The 17,706-nt window shown below is 42.8% G+C and overlaps 1 protein-coding gene and 1 long non-coding RNA gene across 2 annotated transcripts in view; one reads left to right on the forward strand and one right to left on the reverse strand.

Annotated features, from left to right (window-relative positions):
* Window positions 1–17,706, reverse strand: part of CLMP (CXADR like cell adhesion molecule) — a 44,025-nt gene that overhangs the window by 17,757 nt on the left and 8,562 nt on the right. The gene's annotated exons all lie outside the window — the stretch shown is intronic.
* LOC143822007 (uncharacterized) overlaps window positions 1–17,706 on the forward strand; it is a 51,666-nt gene that overhangs the window by 10,735 nt on the left and 23,225 nt on the right. Inside the window, exon 2 of the long non-coding RNA XR_013226011.1 lies at window positions 3,564–3,620. This is a non-coding gene — a long non-coding RNA (uncharacterized LOC143822007). The remainder of the gene's footprint in view (window positions 1–3,563; window positions 3,621–17,706) is intronic.

The following is a 17,706-nucleotide window of genomic DNA, read 5'->3' on the forward strand; positions in this document are numbered from 1 at the left end:
TTGCACTTTTGAAGGTTCCAGATCATGATGACAAATGGAATCTCCAGGTTCAGAAATAAAATGTCAGTGAATACCTATTGATGGGGGGAGTAGGGGAGGAGATGCCTTATGTCCAGCTTGTGTGCTTTAGCCACCTATTGGTTCCTTTGAAAGACACTGGAGTCATCTGGATGCATCTCTGATGTAATCAAGCAGGGCATTTCTTTCCTTCACTTTGCAAGAACCGATGGATGCTAAGTGTCCCAAGAACAAACCACAGTGAACTGAGAACATGATTGCATCAGATGTTTGTCTTTGTGCAGGACACTTTTTGATATCTACAGCAGCTTCTAGTTGTTGCTTTTAAAAAGTATAAATGATGTTTGTCAGTATTTAAAGTCTCAGAGCAGGGTCTTGCAAGGAGGGACCTCCTCGCCTCATGCAGATCCTGGGGACGATTTCTCCTGCAGTGGAGTTTAAAACACCATCACAGGGGAAGTCAAGCAAGCTGTAGGGTTGGGCTGTTGGAACCCCCCCCCCCCCACACACACACACATACGAAATCCAATGTTTAAAAAAAAAATCCCATACCAGTATTTGGATCTGGGATTTTTCGTAAATAACGAAACAAAGTTGGATCCAAGAGCCCTAAACAACAAGAACAAAATATTTTGGTACATGTCTAGTCTGAAGTTCATTTCTTTCTTAGGTTGTATATTTGCAGGGATATACAAACAAAACAAATGTGGAATTGCATTAGGCTGCTATTCAGATATGCCAGCTGAACTTCTAAAACAAATACAGTTGACCTTATGAATGCATACTGGAAAACACTTCAAAATTTTAGTCTTCCTGCTTTTAAAATCCTCGTTTAAATTTGGGTTTTAATGCTGCTTGATAAGCTGGGGTTTCCCCCAGCCTTCTTGAGCTGAGGGCACTTGGAGTTTTGAGAAGGAGTAGTAGAAATCATCAGTAATAGCTGTCATAGTAGGAAGGGCCAGTCTCAAAATGGATGCCGAAGGTTTGCAGCCCAGCATCTTTCCATGGACTGTTTTGCACTCTCTCTTTTGTCAGTTGTATATCCCTATTGCTTTGAGGTTTTTTTTTCCCTTTTCTGCATGCGTTTTGCTCCCTCTAGTGTCTGATCAATATATGCCTATCTCTCTGCAGATTCAATGTGCAGGGAAATACGCTGGACATACAGCAATGTAATATTAAATCAACTATTAGAGGGAGCAAGACATGCATGGAGAAGATACCCCCCCCAAAGGAATAGGAACACACAGGAAATGAGAATGTGAACAGCCCTATGACAAGGGCATCTATTTCCGAATGGATACTCCCTGCAGATCCAAAGGCTTTTTTGAAGCATCTCCTGCAGAGATGGAATAAAGTCAGAGGTGGCTCTGCAGAGGACAGTCAGTACTGGTATTTTGCAGAAGAGGCAATTTAGGGAAGAAGAAAGCAGACCCCACATTACTCATGGGTGCCATCTTGAGATCCCAGCTCTAAACAGTGGTTAAAATCCTATTGTATCCAGTCTAGGAAAACTAGATTGCAAAAAGCAGTTTTTGTGTGAGGTTTTAAATACACTCCATTACTTGAAGGAGGTCAAAAATTCCTGCTTTCTTCAGATACCAAAACTGTCCAGAAGGTTAATCTTAGCTCAAACATAAACAGGTTGGTTTATATGGATTCTTTTCTGACTCAGGGTTTCCTTGAACCAAAATCCATGTATTCCTCAGAGAGCCAAAAGCAAACACACAACTGTGAAAATAAAGCAATTGTGGCCTTAGTGAACAGATTTTGCCGTATAAGCAAGTATTTTACGCAATGGTTACTAAATACATTTAGAATGGAGCTGACTCCCTGGTGACTCTTGTGCAGAATTTGGACTGACAATTGCTTGCACAGACAATTGCTTAAAATAATATCTGTCGTCTCAAGCATTCTTTTAAAGGAAGGACTTTTTCGGTTGTAAGAATGGCAGAAGTCTGACAGTGCCTGGCTTGAAAGGACAACCCTTTAGGACAGTCAAGGGAGAGTGTGGCATTTGTGCTTCCTGAATTGACTGCAGTGCCATTGTTGGAGGTATGAGGATTTTTGGGTGGCCAGAGCTGGCAGGTCTTAGAAGCACCATGAAAAATAACAAGAAAGCAAAAAATGGACACCTGGTTCATTGTGTCTTCATGCGCCTGTCATAGGGGCTAGTGATGCCTATCCTGAATTGCTGAACACCACCTAGGGAGTTTACAAGGCAGAGGCAAGATTTGAACTGGAAACCTCTTGAACAATGTACTATTTTCTTGGAAAGTATGCTAAACCAGTTCCTGGGAGGCTAATGAAGCAGAAAGGTATCCCATTGAAATTTTTCACTGAAATGCATTCAAAGCATGTATTCTGGCTGCCTAGCCACTCTCTTTCCTAACTTAAATCAGTTTAAAAAGGTGTGTTTAATCTTGAAATAGCCTTGCTGTGCTCACTTCCTTTTGCGTATGCAGGTGCACACAGATGTTTACCCCATCCACACTGCCTGACAGTGCACATGGCTGGAGAGAAAGGAGTGGGGAGAAACATTACATAACAGAGGAGTGGGGAGGACTGAATGTCAGAACGTGCTGAAGCTTGAACCCTGGAGCATTTTAGATGCTATCTCAAGCAGCTATCAAATACGATTAATTTTTATGTCATAGCATCTTAATGTCAATTACTTTTAATGTCACCGCCTTCTATTTGCTGATAACAGCAGTGCTGTCTTGCCAATAATAAATCCTGCTTAAAAGTTGGGAATAAAGCTCTGGAGACCCGCCTAATGGCCTGACAGAAGGTCTCTTGATTTGTGTTTGCTTGTGTGTCGTAGCTCATTGTCTATTCAAGGCAATGGGATCTGATTGTGGATTACAGTGCATTGCGGGATACAGAAGAAGCATTGCGTTTTTATATCCCACTTTTTATTACCCGAAGGAATCTTAAAACCACTTGCAATTGCCTTCCCTTTCTTTCCCCACAATAGATACCCTGTGAAGTATAAGGTGCTGAGAGAGCTCTGACAGAGCTGCTCAGTGAGAACGAGCTCTAACAGGACTGTGACTAGCCCAAAGTCACCCAGCTGGCTGCCTGTGGAGGAGTGGGGAATCAAACCCTGCCTTCCAGATTAGACACTGCTGATCTTAACCACTACACCAAACTGGATACAGAAAAAGGAAGTACAAGATCAAGGTCACTTTATGATGAAGCCTCAGAACTAATCTGGTTAGGAACCATGAACGTGCCAGGGATTGGTCTCAGCATTATGGTATCAGAACCGACATCCTAGACCTTCAGCCTCACCTGCAGCCACCTTGGGATGGCCAGTGTTAATTTACTTCCAGTGCTGAAGAATCATCCAAGTGACCAGGTTCTCTTTCAATTTCCGGTGTCTTCACATGCCCAAGTGAGTCAAGTTGATCACAGGGTTGAAGCAGAAGCTGCTGGAACAAAGGTCCAAAATCTTCCTGGTAGCCCCATATCAATCAATGAAACTATGACACTATGACTTCCTGAAATGGTCAGCACGAACAGTGTGATGTCTTCTTTTGTTCTAGGTTCTGCTATCCTAGAAGTCCATGGGACTACATCAACTTGAACAGCAGCTCATAGAAGTAGGTTACTGCGACTGTTTTACATTAATCATCTTGTCTTCATGCAAGTGATCCACAAATAGTATAGCAGTGCTATGTCACTTGGCACGCTCTCGTCTAGTGCAAATCTAGGAAAATTAATCCAAGGGAGATGGTTGAATGTTCCTTTTCCAAAGTGCTTTAGAATGGGCTTCATAAAGACTCTTTGAAGTCCCAGGTGACAGCTGTTTTCCAGTATCTAACATTCTTGTCTAAATGGACCACAGGTTGACTACCCCTGCATTAGTGGCCATATAGACTAAACCTCCACATCCAGAGACTCTAAACCCCTGAATACCAGCTCTAGGAGACAACATCAGGGAAAGGTCTTCGCCTCTATGCCCCACTTCTTTGCCCCTTAGGTCAAGTGGTTGGCCACTATGTGAGACAGGATGCTAGATAGACCATCGGCTTGATCCTGCAGTGGGGTTCTTATGCTCTTTTGTCACGCAAGCGTAGAAATCAACATATTGTCCTGATCTCAGACTGTACATGGAGAGGGAGCAAGTTACTTCATGAATGGCTGTCAGCGGTTATCAAGATTTGTGGTTCATTCAGAAACTGGGGCAGGAGCCCCCTCCCCCCTCACTATGAGAACTCTGTGTAATCCTTCCAAAAATCCTTCCAAAAATCTAGCATCTTGGGCAATTCCCATCTTGCCTTTGTTGTCAGCACAGGCCCACGTGCATCAGTCCTCATTAAACAACATTAACTATAAATGGTAATCAGGTGAAATAAGCACAACGGCCAAGAGAAATAAGGCATCTTGTTCTGCTGTAGCTTGTTTATATATACTCTGACAGCTACCATAGCCCAGAGAAACCCCCCATCCCAAACAGTTCATTCTTTCCCCCTCAAGCAACCCACCACACAGCTGTCTTGTTTAAACAAGCTGGGAAGAGATCCATGCCAGTGTTTTAGTGCAGGGGCCTCATTTCTGAACCCAGCCCCCTTCCAGGCGCAACACTCCCAAACCCAACGCCACACGCCACCCTCTACATGTTTATTCGTTTTTGTGTTTTGAGACGGCTAGGAGGAGGTCGTTAAATCCAGCGGACTCCAGGGAGACTGACACCCGCAGCCAATCAGAATAGTACTCAGTGATCATAAAGTCCTTGAAGTCAAAACGGAGGCCACAATTCTTCACAGACGGCCGACCCTGTAGTTCTTCAGAGGGAACTCATATAATAATAATAACAGCATTTTTCATTGTTTTGGGTCTTAAAAAATGGTACTTCAGAGTTGTGCTATTTTATTGATTGTGGATTTAGCTTCTCATTCTTGTAAGTCTAAACCCTGAAGCGGTTGGCAGTGACGTTTTGCACTTCTGCAGTAAAACCAGAGATTTGCTTCTGTTTTGGAGGAAAGATTTAGGTGGGTTTGTCATTTGCAGTGCAATCCTATGCAGAGTTAATCTCCAGTCTATTGAAGTCAGCGGACTTAGTCTGAGCTAACTGCATGGGATTGCATTAGGGTTTTTTATAACCCACTTTTCACTACCTGAAGGCGTCCCAGAGCAGATTAGAGAATTCCCATATCTGGGAATTTTAAAAGAACTCCCCAAAGACACTGAGTGGCATAGTTTAAAATGGGCAGTGTAGTTAGGTGTGTTGTATCTGAAAACTTTTGATTAGTGACTGAATTAGACATTACTTGCCCTATTATTTTCAGTTCAGTAGATATTTGAAACTGGAAGTTAGTTGGGTATAGAAAAGAGGAAAGAAACTACAGCTATTCCCAGCTTTGAATCATACTGGTGAGGTGTTAATTGCCCTAATAATACAGCCTGGTCTAGACTGGTGATGGATTCGAACGCTCTGTAATCCTGTACCCCAGAAAACTGCTTCATGCATAACATGGCTTGCCATTATAGAACAAGCTATAGAAATCCTTGAGTTCATCAAACCTTACCTCTCCCTTTCCTTTGGGCTGATAAGTTCTGTGCTTCTGTTTTCACAGCAAACCCCTGTTTATCATTTCACTTAAGCCACAAACTATGGTTTGTTCTACACCATCCATACCCCAATTACAAACAAGGATTAAACTATGGGTTGGTATCCTGGCTTGGAGGGAAGAGAAATCATCATTTGCAATTTGGATGAAAAAACAAGTGAAAAAGTTTCTAGAACTGTGTGCAAAGGCAGGAAAAGGGAAGCCCAGATCTTAAGATTTGTTTATAATTTATAACAACAAATAATTGCTGTTGCTTGCGAGTAAATCATGTCTCTCTGTGTATATTTGTTTGCATACTTAAAGTCTGTCGAAATAAGCAAAAGGGCTCTTGCAGTCTCATTCCTTACAGTTACAAAGCCATTTATTAGGGCCGCAAGCTTTAATCTGTTTGATCAGTCAGTGGAGCTGCCAGGGGGGCACTTTGGAGAAGGGAGCCACAGAAGGAGACTGCAGCTTTTCTGTTAAAGTATTGGGGGTGGGTGGGCAGGGGGCGTTGTCTAAAGTGATTTAGCAACAGTCCACCAAAGTTTTGGTTGAGTCATTGCTAGGGACACACCTTTCACCTTTTATTTTGCCATAGGGAATTCGAGGGGAGGGGGGGAATCACAATTTAAAGATAATCTTTGAACAGTTTATAGCAGCTTTTGTTTACTACATTGTAAACTTCTACCAGTATTTATATGGATGTTTTGGCAACAATGGGGCTTAATTTGAATGTAGTGAATGAATGGATTAAAGGCAGACTATTAATTAAAGGTTTTTAAAATCCATTGGCCCAGCCCACTTCATAAGAAAAGGAGGGTTCTGAGCCAACCCCTTTCCTGCCCGTTTTGAATTTGGCATCTGCTCTGTAATTTGAAAAGCTAGCTCTATAATTTTTCTCCAGTGAGAAAAAAATCTTTCCCCAAGTGGTTTGGATATAACTTCACAGAGCTGCCAGATGTCTTCACTCATGCCTCTGCGTAAGAGACCATATGAAGTTGTGGTGTTCTGTGGAATGTGGCATGATTTTTGGAAGTGTTAACATGACATGCTTTGCATAGTTTCATATTGTGTTTGTGACTTTGATTTTCCTTTGGTAATATTTCCTGAATGCCCTTGAAAAGTGCAAAGACTGTTCCGTCTGCTCCTCTCTCCAGTATCCTGATACCATGTGTAATATCCAAATCAGAAACACTCAGAGCAGTTTGTGGAATGCAAATAATATGTAGTTCTTGCACAATCTCCGTTATTTCCTGGACATTCTATCCTTTTCTTTTATAGCTTTGTAAAGAAGCTGTAGAATAGGCAATATTCACTGTAAATCTTGCTTTGTTTGACATACCATGTCTAGTTTGCGGTGAAGCTCTTTGCATAGCTCCTTTTGCTTGAAACAGAGCCAATATACTTTCGGCTTCTTTTAATCCACAAACTGCCAGATTTTGGCTTGTATTTTTTTTTTAATCATTGCTGTTCAGGCTGTTTCATTCAAAACAGTATTTTAACCCTGGATTTTAACATCTGGTTTCTGTTTCGTGGGGATTTGGAAATAGATGGAAAGATGAATGAATATATGTTAGAAAAGTTTCCAGAAATGCACATGATTATTTGGCTGAGGAAATCAAGCTGGCTTCAGCCAGGGCCTTCTTGGCCCTGACTCCAGCCTATGGAACGCTCTGCCTGAAAAGATCAGAGCTCTGTGGGATCTTGGCCAGTTCCGAAGGGTTTACAAGACAGGGCTATTTTGCCAGGCCTATGACTGAGGCCAGTAGCAACACCAATAACATCAGAAACCACTCACTACTCAACTCCAACAGACTGAGAATCTGCTCTGTAGCTCTGAATATCTCCCCCTGTCCCCACACGCGCAAAGAAAGCACAATGGTCAATTTTAATGATTTAATACTGTATTTGTCTTAATTTTTAAAATTGTAATGGATTATAGAATAGAGAGCCAGTTTGGTGTAGTGGTTAGGAGTGCATACTTCTAATCTGGCATGCCAGGTTCAATTCTGCGCTCCCCCACATGCAACCAGCTGGGTGACCTTGGGCTCGCCACAGCACTGATAAAGCTGTTCTGTCCAAGCAAGAATATCAGGGCTCTCTCAGCCTCACCCACCCCACAGGGTGCCTGTTGTGGGGAGAGGAATGGGAAGGTGACTAAGCCGCTTTGAGCCTCCTTCGGGTAGGGAAAAGCGGCATATAAGAACCAACTCTTCTTCTTCTTCTAAACTGTTATTAAGGTTGTGAATTTTATAAGAATCTGTTATTATGTGAGTTTCCAAAGACAAGGCAGAATATTAACCTCATAATAAATAAATATTGGCAGATTTTTTTATCTCAAAAAAGACACCTTTTTGAACAAGTCTATGATTTCCATCGGGCTAGGTATACGCAAACATTGATTCGTAATAGAAACTAGATAGCAGTAGATGCGATGAACATTGTAATGCCAGCTTCTTAAATATTCTGTTATTCCTCTATAGAATCCTTTGCAGATGTTTTGTGATGCACGCAGAAAGAACATCGCTCTTCACATTATTAAGCATGTCATGTCCCAGTATACAGCAGGCATGAAAATGACCAGCAGGCAATGCTTATAATACATGCATATAAATTATTTGCATATTTATGACTCATTGTAAGTTCTTGTTCACTAGATTAACTTTCTGAATTAGAAAAGATCTTGGTTCCCCCCCCCCCCCCCGTGTAATAATAATTCAGGGCAGAATTGAAATCAGGGCTCAAAGTCTTCAGGATCAGAATTTCACAACCAAGAAGAAGAAGAAGAAGAGTTGGTTCTTATATGCCGCTTTTCCCTACCCGAAGGAGGCTCAAAGTGGCTTACAGTCGCCTTCCCATTCCTCTCCCCACAACAGACACCCTGTGGGGTGGGTGAGGCTGAGAGAGCCCTGATATCACTGCTCGGTCAGAACAGTTTTCTCAGTGCCGTGGCGAGCCCAAGGTCACCCAGCTGGCTGCATGTGGGGGAGCACAGAATCGAACCTGGCATGCCAGATTAGAAGTCTGCACTCCTAACCACTACATACCAAAGCTGCTACACGTTCTGTCACATCTGGGAATTTATGCATCAGTGACACCCCGCCCCCCCAACTAAGGGCCAATTGTTTAAAACAGCATTGATCAGAAAGGGTATCCAGTGTGGGATTCTTGCATGCCATTTCCAAGGGAAACTTCAAGCATGATGCAGACTTCAGAATTTGGTCTTGGCTTCATGCACTTTATCACAGGATTCCCTCTTCATCCATCTACTTCTCTCTCTCTCTCCCCCCCCCCCCTTCAACATATGAGTCTGCTTGCCACATCCTTGCTGAAGGGGATGCCTCACTTTCAACTCCCCCCCAAGTTGGGAGGGCAGGATGGCCTCTTTCATTTGAGAGTTACAGGAACTGGCAGGGATGACACAGAAAAATAAAACCGGGACTGATTTAAAGCAACAAGGAGGTCTTTCCCTTCAACATCAGGAATGTGCAACTAATACAAACTGCTTGCCTGTTATGTTGCAGGTCACATCTGAACCTGGCTGCGTTTTTGAGGGCTTGTTTCTCATTCAGGCATTTCCACTTACTTAACAAAAGATCGCTAAAAACGGCCCTGTAACAGCTGCTGAAAATGAGGAATAATGGCTTATAAGGGGTGAAATTTCAAATTTCATAAAACCTTTAATGGCATATTAAAACAACAACAAAATTGGTGTAATTCATAATTAATTGATAATAATTACACAGTGAAACAAATAAGTGAGGGGGGAACTCACTAGAAGGTTTTGGGAGCAAAGTTTTTCCAAGCAAAGTTAAAAAAAATGATTTTGGGCATATTCAACATTAAATTGAATAGATTAAACACACATATTAACCCCAATTTATTTTAAGAGCCTTCATTGTGGCTCCCCCCACCCCTCCTTTATAATACTCTGAGATTTAGGTACTGCAGCGTAATAATCACACGTGGTTTGGAACCATCCCTAAATGGCGCCCCTGATAAGGAGGCTGAGCTCTGCTAAATGCTATATTAATTTTCACTTCAAAGCTCACTTGCATAAAACGTGTTAATTTGAGGAGATATTTAGTTGGAGATGTAAATTAGTATTCCTAGTTAGGTCTGGGAAGTGTAATCCTGTTACATTGCATAATTATGTTACTCTTGCTCTATTTGATCTACAGGGAACGGGGAGCAGCAAAACAAGAGGTGATGCACTGTGGCCCTCCAGATGTCCATGGACTACAATTCCCAGGGAATTGTAGTCCATGGACATCTGGAGGGCCGCAGTTTGACTACCCCTGCACTGTAGGATGGAAACAAGGTATTGGCATTTTTTCTGTTACAAATTCCTGGGCTCCTGTAGCTCCTCAAAATCCTGAGTCTAAAAATCGAGGAGGGGAAGAACATTCTGGCAGGCTGTTCACCTACGTGTTTGAATTTAATAGAAAGAAATAGTACGTGGCCTTTTGTTTGTATTTATTTTTGCATTCATATGCTGCCCTTCCTGGGAAGTTCAGGGCGGCTCACGACAATCATAAGTAATCCCAATAAATAAAATCAGTGAGCTCCCTGAGAACATCAGGTTCCTAGTGGGACTAACACAGTTCCGTAGGGCCCACAAGACGGAGCTCTTCGCCGGGCTTATGGTTGAGGCCAGTTCGCTTTAGGATGCTTAGGGCTAATCCTGCGTTGAGCAGGGGGTTGGACTAGATGGCCTGTATGGCCCCTTCCAACTCTATGATTCTATGATTCTATGATTCTATGATTCGGATGAATAAATATATGGACCATGGAGGGCCTCCCCTGCTGCAACCCAATAGCTCATTTCTGACCCAAAGCAGACGAATTAATTGGGGGAGATCACCAACTGTCTGGCAGATAGTTTGATCAATTTTTAATTGCTTTAAAATTTTTAACTGTTCCTGTATTTTTAACAATGCTGTAAACCGCATCAAGACAGTTGTGCCGATAGGGGCAGTCTAGAGGTTTAATTCGCTGGCAGGGGCTCGTGGGAATTGGAGTCCATGGACATCTGGAGGGCCGCAGTTTGACTACCCCCACTAGATGGCCTGTATGGCCCATTCCAAATCTATGATTCTATGATTCCATGATTCTAACAATCCTTTCCCTTTAAAGACACAGATATAGCCCCTCTCTGCCAAAGGCCCATTTGAAAAGCTCCACGCATCACTTCCTAAATTGTGCCCTGATAGCCCAGGAAAGCCTGATCATGCCAGACCTCGAAAGTAAAGCAGCGCTGACCCTGAATGGGCAACTTCCAAGCATTTGGATGGAGTTCCTCCCAGGGGTCATGATGTGGAAGCAGGCAATGGCAAACCAATGCCAAACTTCACTTCCTGGCTGCCAGCTAATCCTAGAATCCCCTGGCTACACATCACATGCCATACAACAAATAATAAAATAAATCTAAATTCTAGTAAAGAGGCAGGTCATCTGGTCTCCTCCTGCAGGCTTTTCTCGTGACAGTGTTATTTATTTATTTATTTTATTTATTTATTGGATTTATATAGCGCCGCTCCCAGCAAGCTGGCTCATGGCGGTTCACAATCACATAGCATACAATATCAAGCTAAGTCAAATACCTTTATTGGCATAATACATACAATATCCAATTCCATTAAACCATAGACAACAACAAAGCCTAAGAACAGTTCCCACAGCTAAAACTATCGCTCCATTACTCTGTAAGATGGCGGTAAAAATAATAAAAGTCTTTTCCCCGCAGTGAACCACTGGAGTCGGGCCAGATGTCGATACTGGTGATGTTAGTAATGGGGTAGCTCACCCAGTAGCTCAGAGCACAGTCTAATACCGTGCCCAGGACTCTTGGGCGAGGGGGACCTGATCTTATACCCTGGGGTCATCACCCGGCCTATCATGTAATACATTTCCACGTTGTTTTCAAGGGCAGTCCCACATGGAGCACACTACAGCAGTCTAGATCATATCGATCAGTGTGAACAGATCAGGTATGACCATACTGAGAGCTAACCTACCTGCCTGATACAGTTGAAAAAGTGCCGTCACTTTAATTTGCTTTTCACAAACAGTGTGGATGGATTGGTTGAGGAGCGTCCTTAAGTGCTTTATGGACTCAGTCAGAACCAAGCCAACTCCTTGTAAAGCATATAGCACAGTCCGTCCCAAAGAACCTGTCTTGCCAACTGGCATCACCTCCATCTTGTATGGATTCCCTTTTAGCTTGTTCCCTTTCAGCCACTTGACCACAGCCTCTGGATAAGAGATGGCAGGTCCTGGTGACTTATTTAAAGAAATGTAGAGCTCCAGATGGTCTCACTGAGTTGACTGCACATAAATATTGAAGAGAACTGGGGATAACACCAGTCCTTGCGAGATTTCACCTGACAAATTCCATATGGCCAATTTGTTTTTACAGTCACCTTTGATGTACAGTTTGTTAAGAAAGATCAAAACCACTCAGGAACCATTCCTTGATTCTTCAGGTCTAAATGCCTCCGTAAGATAGCATGAGCCTCATTATCAGATAACACAGATCAGTCAAGCAGAATCAGGAGCAACCCAGCCCTCTTATCCATTTGAAAAGAGAGATTGTGTGTCAGAGCAAATGAAGTCGCCCCATAGCTTGGCCTGAAGCCAGACGGAAATGGGTCAAGGACAGATGAGTCCTCCAGGAAACTCTACGACCCATTGTATTATCTGGTCTAGAAAATATCACTTTGAAATGTGTCCAAATTTAGGAAGAACTTGTCCATTTACTGATGGATTTAAAAAAATAATCAACAACTCAAGAAGCATTGCTATCTGAAAACGGTCTCCTGACCATTTCTCCTCTTCATTGACCATTGACCAGCTAGAATAATGACCTAACTGGCGGGATGTTGCTTTCCTGTCCACATGGCTCACGAAAACCTAAACTATCCATTCATGCAGCCAGGTGGTGTTTATGATATCTGAGGGAGAGCATCTGTAGGCAAGACAGAGTCCAAGCGGCACCAGATCGGAGTGATTTTTATCGGCAAAGAAATGTGCAAAATCATCACAGATGAAATTCAATCTGTGATCGCCTTGGGGACTTACACGTAAATGCTGTAGATAGAATTCATAAACAATTGTGCTGGATGAGATTTGACCGATAGAACAGCCGTGGAGAAGGAAGCCTTCTTTAACATCAGTCCATAGGCTTTCTGGTTTTGTGGTCTGATTCAATGCAAACATTTTCCGTTGTCATTCCAGGTGTTTCTTTTTTCACTAGTTCAGTTGCAAACCTCTTAAGTGTGTGTGTTTGTGAGAGAGAGATTCTGTCTAGTGCCTTGAGCAGCTTCATATTCCAGATATCCATCTTCAATAGTGCTGCCGTGGTGACTCTCAGAATCCGCAGTTGCATTCTGAGAATCATTTAGGTTCATAAAAGGCAAACCTTCCAATTTAATTCTCAATGCTTGGGGGAGACCTTTACCAAAAGAGATCAGTCCACAATAAGGTAGTCAACCATATCTCCTTGATTAGTTCACTAGGCATCCAATGGTGCAAAAAAGCATGACATTCCTTATACATTGGTCCTATCCCATAATTGCCATGGCTGCCACAAAGCCCTGAGTTTGACCCAAGCAAAGGTATTGAAGAATGAGGTCTTTTTATCTTTGGCCAAAAGCACTTTCTTTTACGGGTTTGTGTAGACAGGTGACACACTGTCATGAATTCCCCTAAGCCTCGTCACAAGGATAACCATTGGATTCATTAGCATGCATGCACACTCTCCGGTTGGACCGCCTTTGCAGTGTAGGGTACTATTGAGCATCTGTCTTCCTGTTTGTGTCACAAGTGAAAGTTGCTCAGACACAATACCAAGTGGGAGGTCGTTGTCAAGATTTTAACAGTAGTTAAACCCCAGATTTGAAGTGACCTAGGGTGACTGCTGAGCTATATGGGAGTGGCAAACACCACAGGGGCAGTGAGGACACCACACCACTGTAACTTCTACACTGGACTAGAATGAGATAGTGTCAGAGCATATCATGACCAGAGCAAGAAATTAGGTGCAATATTATGCCACTGAAAACCCCGATATATCTCAAAAACGACCCACAAAGGCCCATGCATGGGGGGATGAAGTTCATCATTGTAGCTTAGGATACAGAATAAGTCTTCAGCCAATCCAGTTCCCTGGGAAAAGGGAACTTGGTTGCAAGTTTGGAGTCAAAGCAATTTCAGCAGAGTTCCCTAGAATATATTCACTTCAGGACTCCTGCTGGTTGTGCAGTTTTCCAGGAAAGGCCTTTGAGTTAATCCCTCCCTCCATATATAGGCAGCAGCGGCCTAATGTCAGTGGGGGTCTCTGACTAAACTGGCCATTGCTGGCTGTTTTTATATGTCTGTCATAGGCATAGCAGTGGCACACTGCTCTATGATTGGTGGGTGCAGGTATCGTTGCCAGGGCCTCTGATGACATCACTCTCTTCTCTGTGGCTTGCTTAGGGCTCTTTCTGTGAGTTATTTCCTCTTGGCAGAACTAGCATAGGATACTACTAGTAGTATCAGTGCTGTGCCCATTTAGGGGTCTTAGGATGAGAGCATCTGTTGTACATTGCAGATGTTTCTCGTTACAGAAAGTGCACTGATAAAAGCCTTTTAGTTTCGTGTGAAATGCTCTTAATCCTTCTGTTCCGAAACCTCTTCAGGGTTTCCTATATACTTCCAAAACGCTGCAAGTGAACATGAATGAGTATGAGCATTGACTGTTTCCTGTTGCATATTGCACATTGCTATTAAACAAGAGCAAAAATTCCTGGACATCAGTTACTGGGAAGCTGTAGAGTTCTTTTATACAAAACTTGACAACATAACCATAGCAACACTGCATATTCCAAGACCATAACACAGTGGATTAAGTGCACGCCTGGTTTTCACAACTGGCAAATGATTTCTTTTTCCAGTGAATTGATGCAACTGAATTGTAGAAATACAGACTCATGAAGGGAATACTGACGTCTCAATCTGGAGAATTCACTGATGGCGAGTACCGGTCTTCCAGATGTCCATGGACTACAATTCCCATGAGCCCCTGCCAGCGTTTGCTGGCAGGGGCTCGTGGGAATTGTAGTCCATGGACATCTGGAGGACCACAGGTTGACTACCCCTGCTCTATACTACTTACCCCACAATTATGTCCCCACCTGTCTCCTAATAATACTCATCTCTTTACCCACTTCTGTGAATACATTTTAAAACTGGAACTGGGAAATGAAGAGAGCGTCACTGTTTCCCTTGGCCCTGAGTAATGGCTCTTAACACTGCAAGCAGCCACACCAAGCATTTGTTGATTTAAGGCAGGGGCATGTTGAGGTTGTTGGCTGGGTAGAACTGAGTCAGAAGATGTGGCTCGCCAGCTCTCCCGCTGTTGCGTTCCTGGGACTGTTTTTATATATCTGCTTAAAGGTTATTAGTTATTTTGTGCCTCAGATTTACTCACTGCAGTTTCTAAGACAGTAAACGTAAAACAGGATGTTTGCTAGTCAAGCTCTTAAGAGAGCTGTTGTGTGGCAGGTTGCGTATATCCATGTTGTTGTTTTTTTTTGTCAGACCTTTGTGGGGTTTCAACACACTGCAAAAACGGGAAATGAGGATGTTGCATGAGTTCAAGCTGGCCTGAGTAAGAGGTATAATATCTCTTCTGTTTTTGAAAGGGCTAATCTAGCTGCCTATGAACTTCTGGGGATGGTTGTAGGCGATTCTATGACCATTAAAAAGTGCAGGGTGCAGTGACTCTTAAAGGACTGCCTGTTCTTAGACATGCCTGCTGATCCATTAAGGTTTGGAAATTCCCTATTTTATGTTTTAAAGCTCCTGCAGTGATATGTTTTATAGCTATTTTATTGTTCCGTTATCTTTGGAAGCTTCATTTCAAGAGACTTTTTGACCAACGGTTGCAGGCTAAAAACGGAGGATGGAAAGCATGAATGCTACCCTCAGTTGCCTGGAAAAACTAAAGTCTTAGCATGGACTTGCAGTAGAGAACACCACTCCACGTTTTGTTCCTATGCCTTTAATAGACAAGCTGCATAGCTTTGGGGATGGTTGCTTCTTTTAGAGCCCCACTGTTCAAAGAGACAGATGATATTGGCATCTCAGATAATTCGTCTAACAGGCCAGTTAAGATAAGTCGTTCTGCACGCATGAGTGTGAGCTACTCGTTTTCTGTCATGTTGGTTTCTTATTGGAGATTTTCCATGAAAGATTTATCCAAAGAGGGAAAGGAAGCTATTAATATATATTCAATTAGCTTAATTCAGTTGAGAGAAAGAGAGAGAGATACAGAAGGGGAATACAGGGGGATGAAAGGATGAATGAATAAATCAGAATTTAGTTAGCACTGGGAAGCGTTAAAATGTTTGTACGGTGTAAGTCAGAACTACAAGTGAGCCAGCAATGTGAGGGGTGACAGTGGAGGAGAGAACTGGGGTTTTTTTTTTGTATCCTACCCAAAGGGCCTTACAATCGCCTTCCTTTCCTCTCCCTACAACAGACACCCTGTTAGGCAAGTGAGACTGAGAGAGCTCTGAGAGAACTGTAACTGGTCCAAGGTCACCCAGCTGGCTGCATGTGGAGGAGAAATGAGGAATCAAACCCAGATCTCCAGATTAGAGGCTGCTGCTCTTAACCACTACACCAAGCTAGCTCTCTGGAGGGGCAGAGAAGCAGCCAATTTAACGGCAGGTTTTGAGGGAATGTAAACAATTTACCTACACAAAAAGCAAGAGTAACTTCTTAACTAGTCAGCAACAATGCAGTTGGTATGCGTTCCGTGCTTTTTAAGTGTACTATAAAGAACTTTTTGAACATATTGCATTAAAAAACACGTTTCAGCCACTTGTGTGAACAAGCACGAAGGAGAAATGCCCTTTATATTTTCAAATTGTGCTACAGTGTGAAAATAGTGCTTTTCTTCCTATTTTAATTACTTTGAAGAAGAGAAGAGCTGGGGGGGGGGGTTGTATGTATGTTTTTACTATCTGAAGGAGTCTCCAAGCGGCTTACAATAATCTTCCCTTCCTCTCCTGCAACAGACACCCTTTAAGGTAGGTGGGGCTGAGAGAGCTCTGAGAGAACTGTGCCTGGCCCAAGATCACCCAGCTGTCTGCACATGGAGGAGTGCAGCATCAAACCCAGTACTCTAGATTAGAGGCCGCTCTTAACCACTGCACTAAACTGGCTGTCTTATAGAGTAAATAAAGGGCCAGTGTAGAGCATCAGTTGACAGATACAGAGATTTCTGTGCTGGAATTTCCTTTCTTTTCTCTCCTTGAATTTCTCTGTTCCATCAGCAGGCTTCAGCTTGCTTCAGACACAACTTCTTGCAGCACCTGAGAGAAGCCAAGCTTGGGTCATTGCCTCTTTTATGCTGGAAGAATTAAATAGTACAGTTCTATGCTGCTGTCTTAACTCCATTCATTTCAGTGGGTTTAGACTGGAATAACTGTTTAGGATTGTACCGCCAAGAAGTGAAAATGCACAAGAAGAGGAGGCAGGGATCTCCCTCTAACCAGCCATCTTTAACTAGTTATAAATTTTGGCACAACTGAAAAAGCAAAGCAAGCTTTACAAAAGTGAGTAGTGAACAAACCTCGCCTTAAACTTTTTGTAAGTACAGCAAGAGACATCTATGTGCCTCTCATATAGTTTCTTGCCTACAAAATGTGCTTCAATAAACCAGATTGTCAGTAAGATGTCAGAATATTTTATCTCGCCCCAAATTCTTCTAGAATTTGGCTTGTGGGTTGACGTATGTATTTTAAAAATTCTCTTTTTCATGGTCTACCAGTGTGCTTTGAGATACTAAGCAAGACTGCATACTAAGCATGTTTCCATCAGTTAAGGCATAATTAATTGGGCTTACTGAATACGCACACTTGCTGATGCTTTGCTTTGCCAAATGAATCAGACCAAACTACAGCGAGTCCAACATTTAATGCAAGAATCCCAACGATCAAAGAACACTAAATAGTCCAGGGGTGGCCAAACTGTGGCTTTCTAGATGTCCATGGGCTACAATCACCATGATCCCCTGCCAGAATGAACATCTGGAGAGCCACAGTACATCAATCGACCATGAGGTACCCCTGGTTGATCTTTT

This window comes from Paroedura picta, chromosome 12 (assembly GCF_049243985.1).
Source record: "Paroedura picta isolate Pp20150507F chromosome 12, Ppicta_v3.0, whole genome shotgun sequence".
Lineage (NCBI taxonomy): Eukaryota > Metazoa > Chordata > Lepidosauria > Squamata > Gekkonidae > Paroedura > Paroedura picta.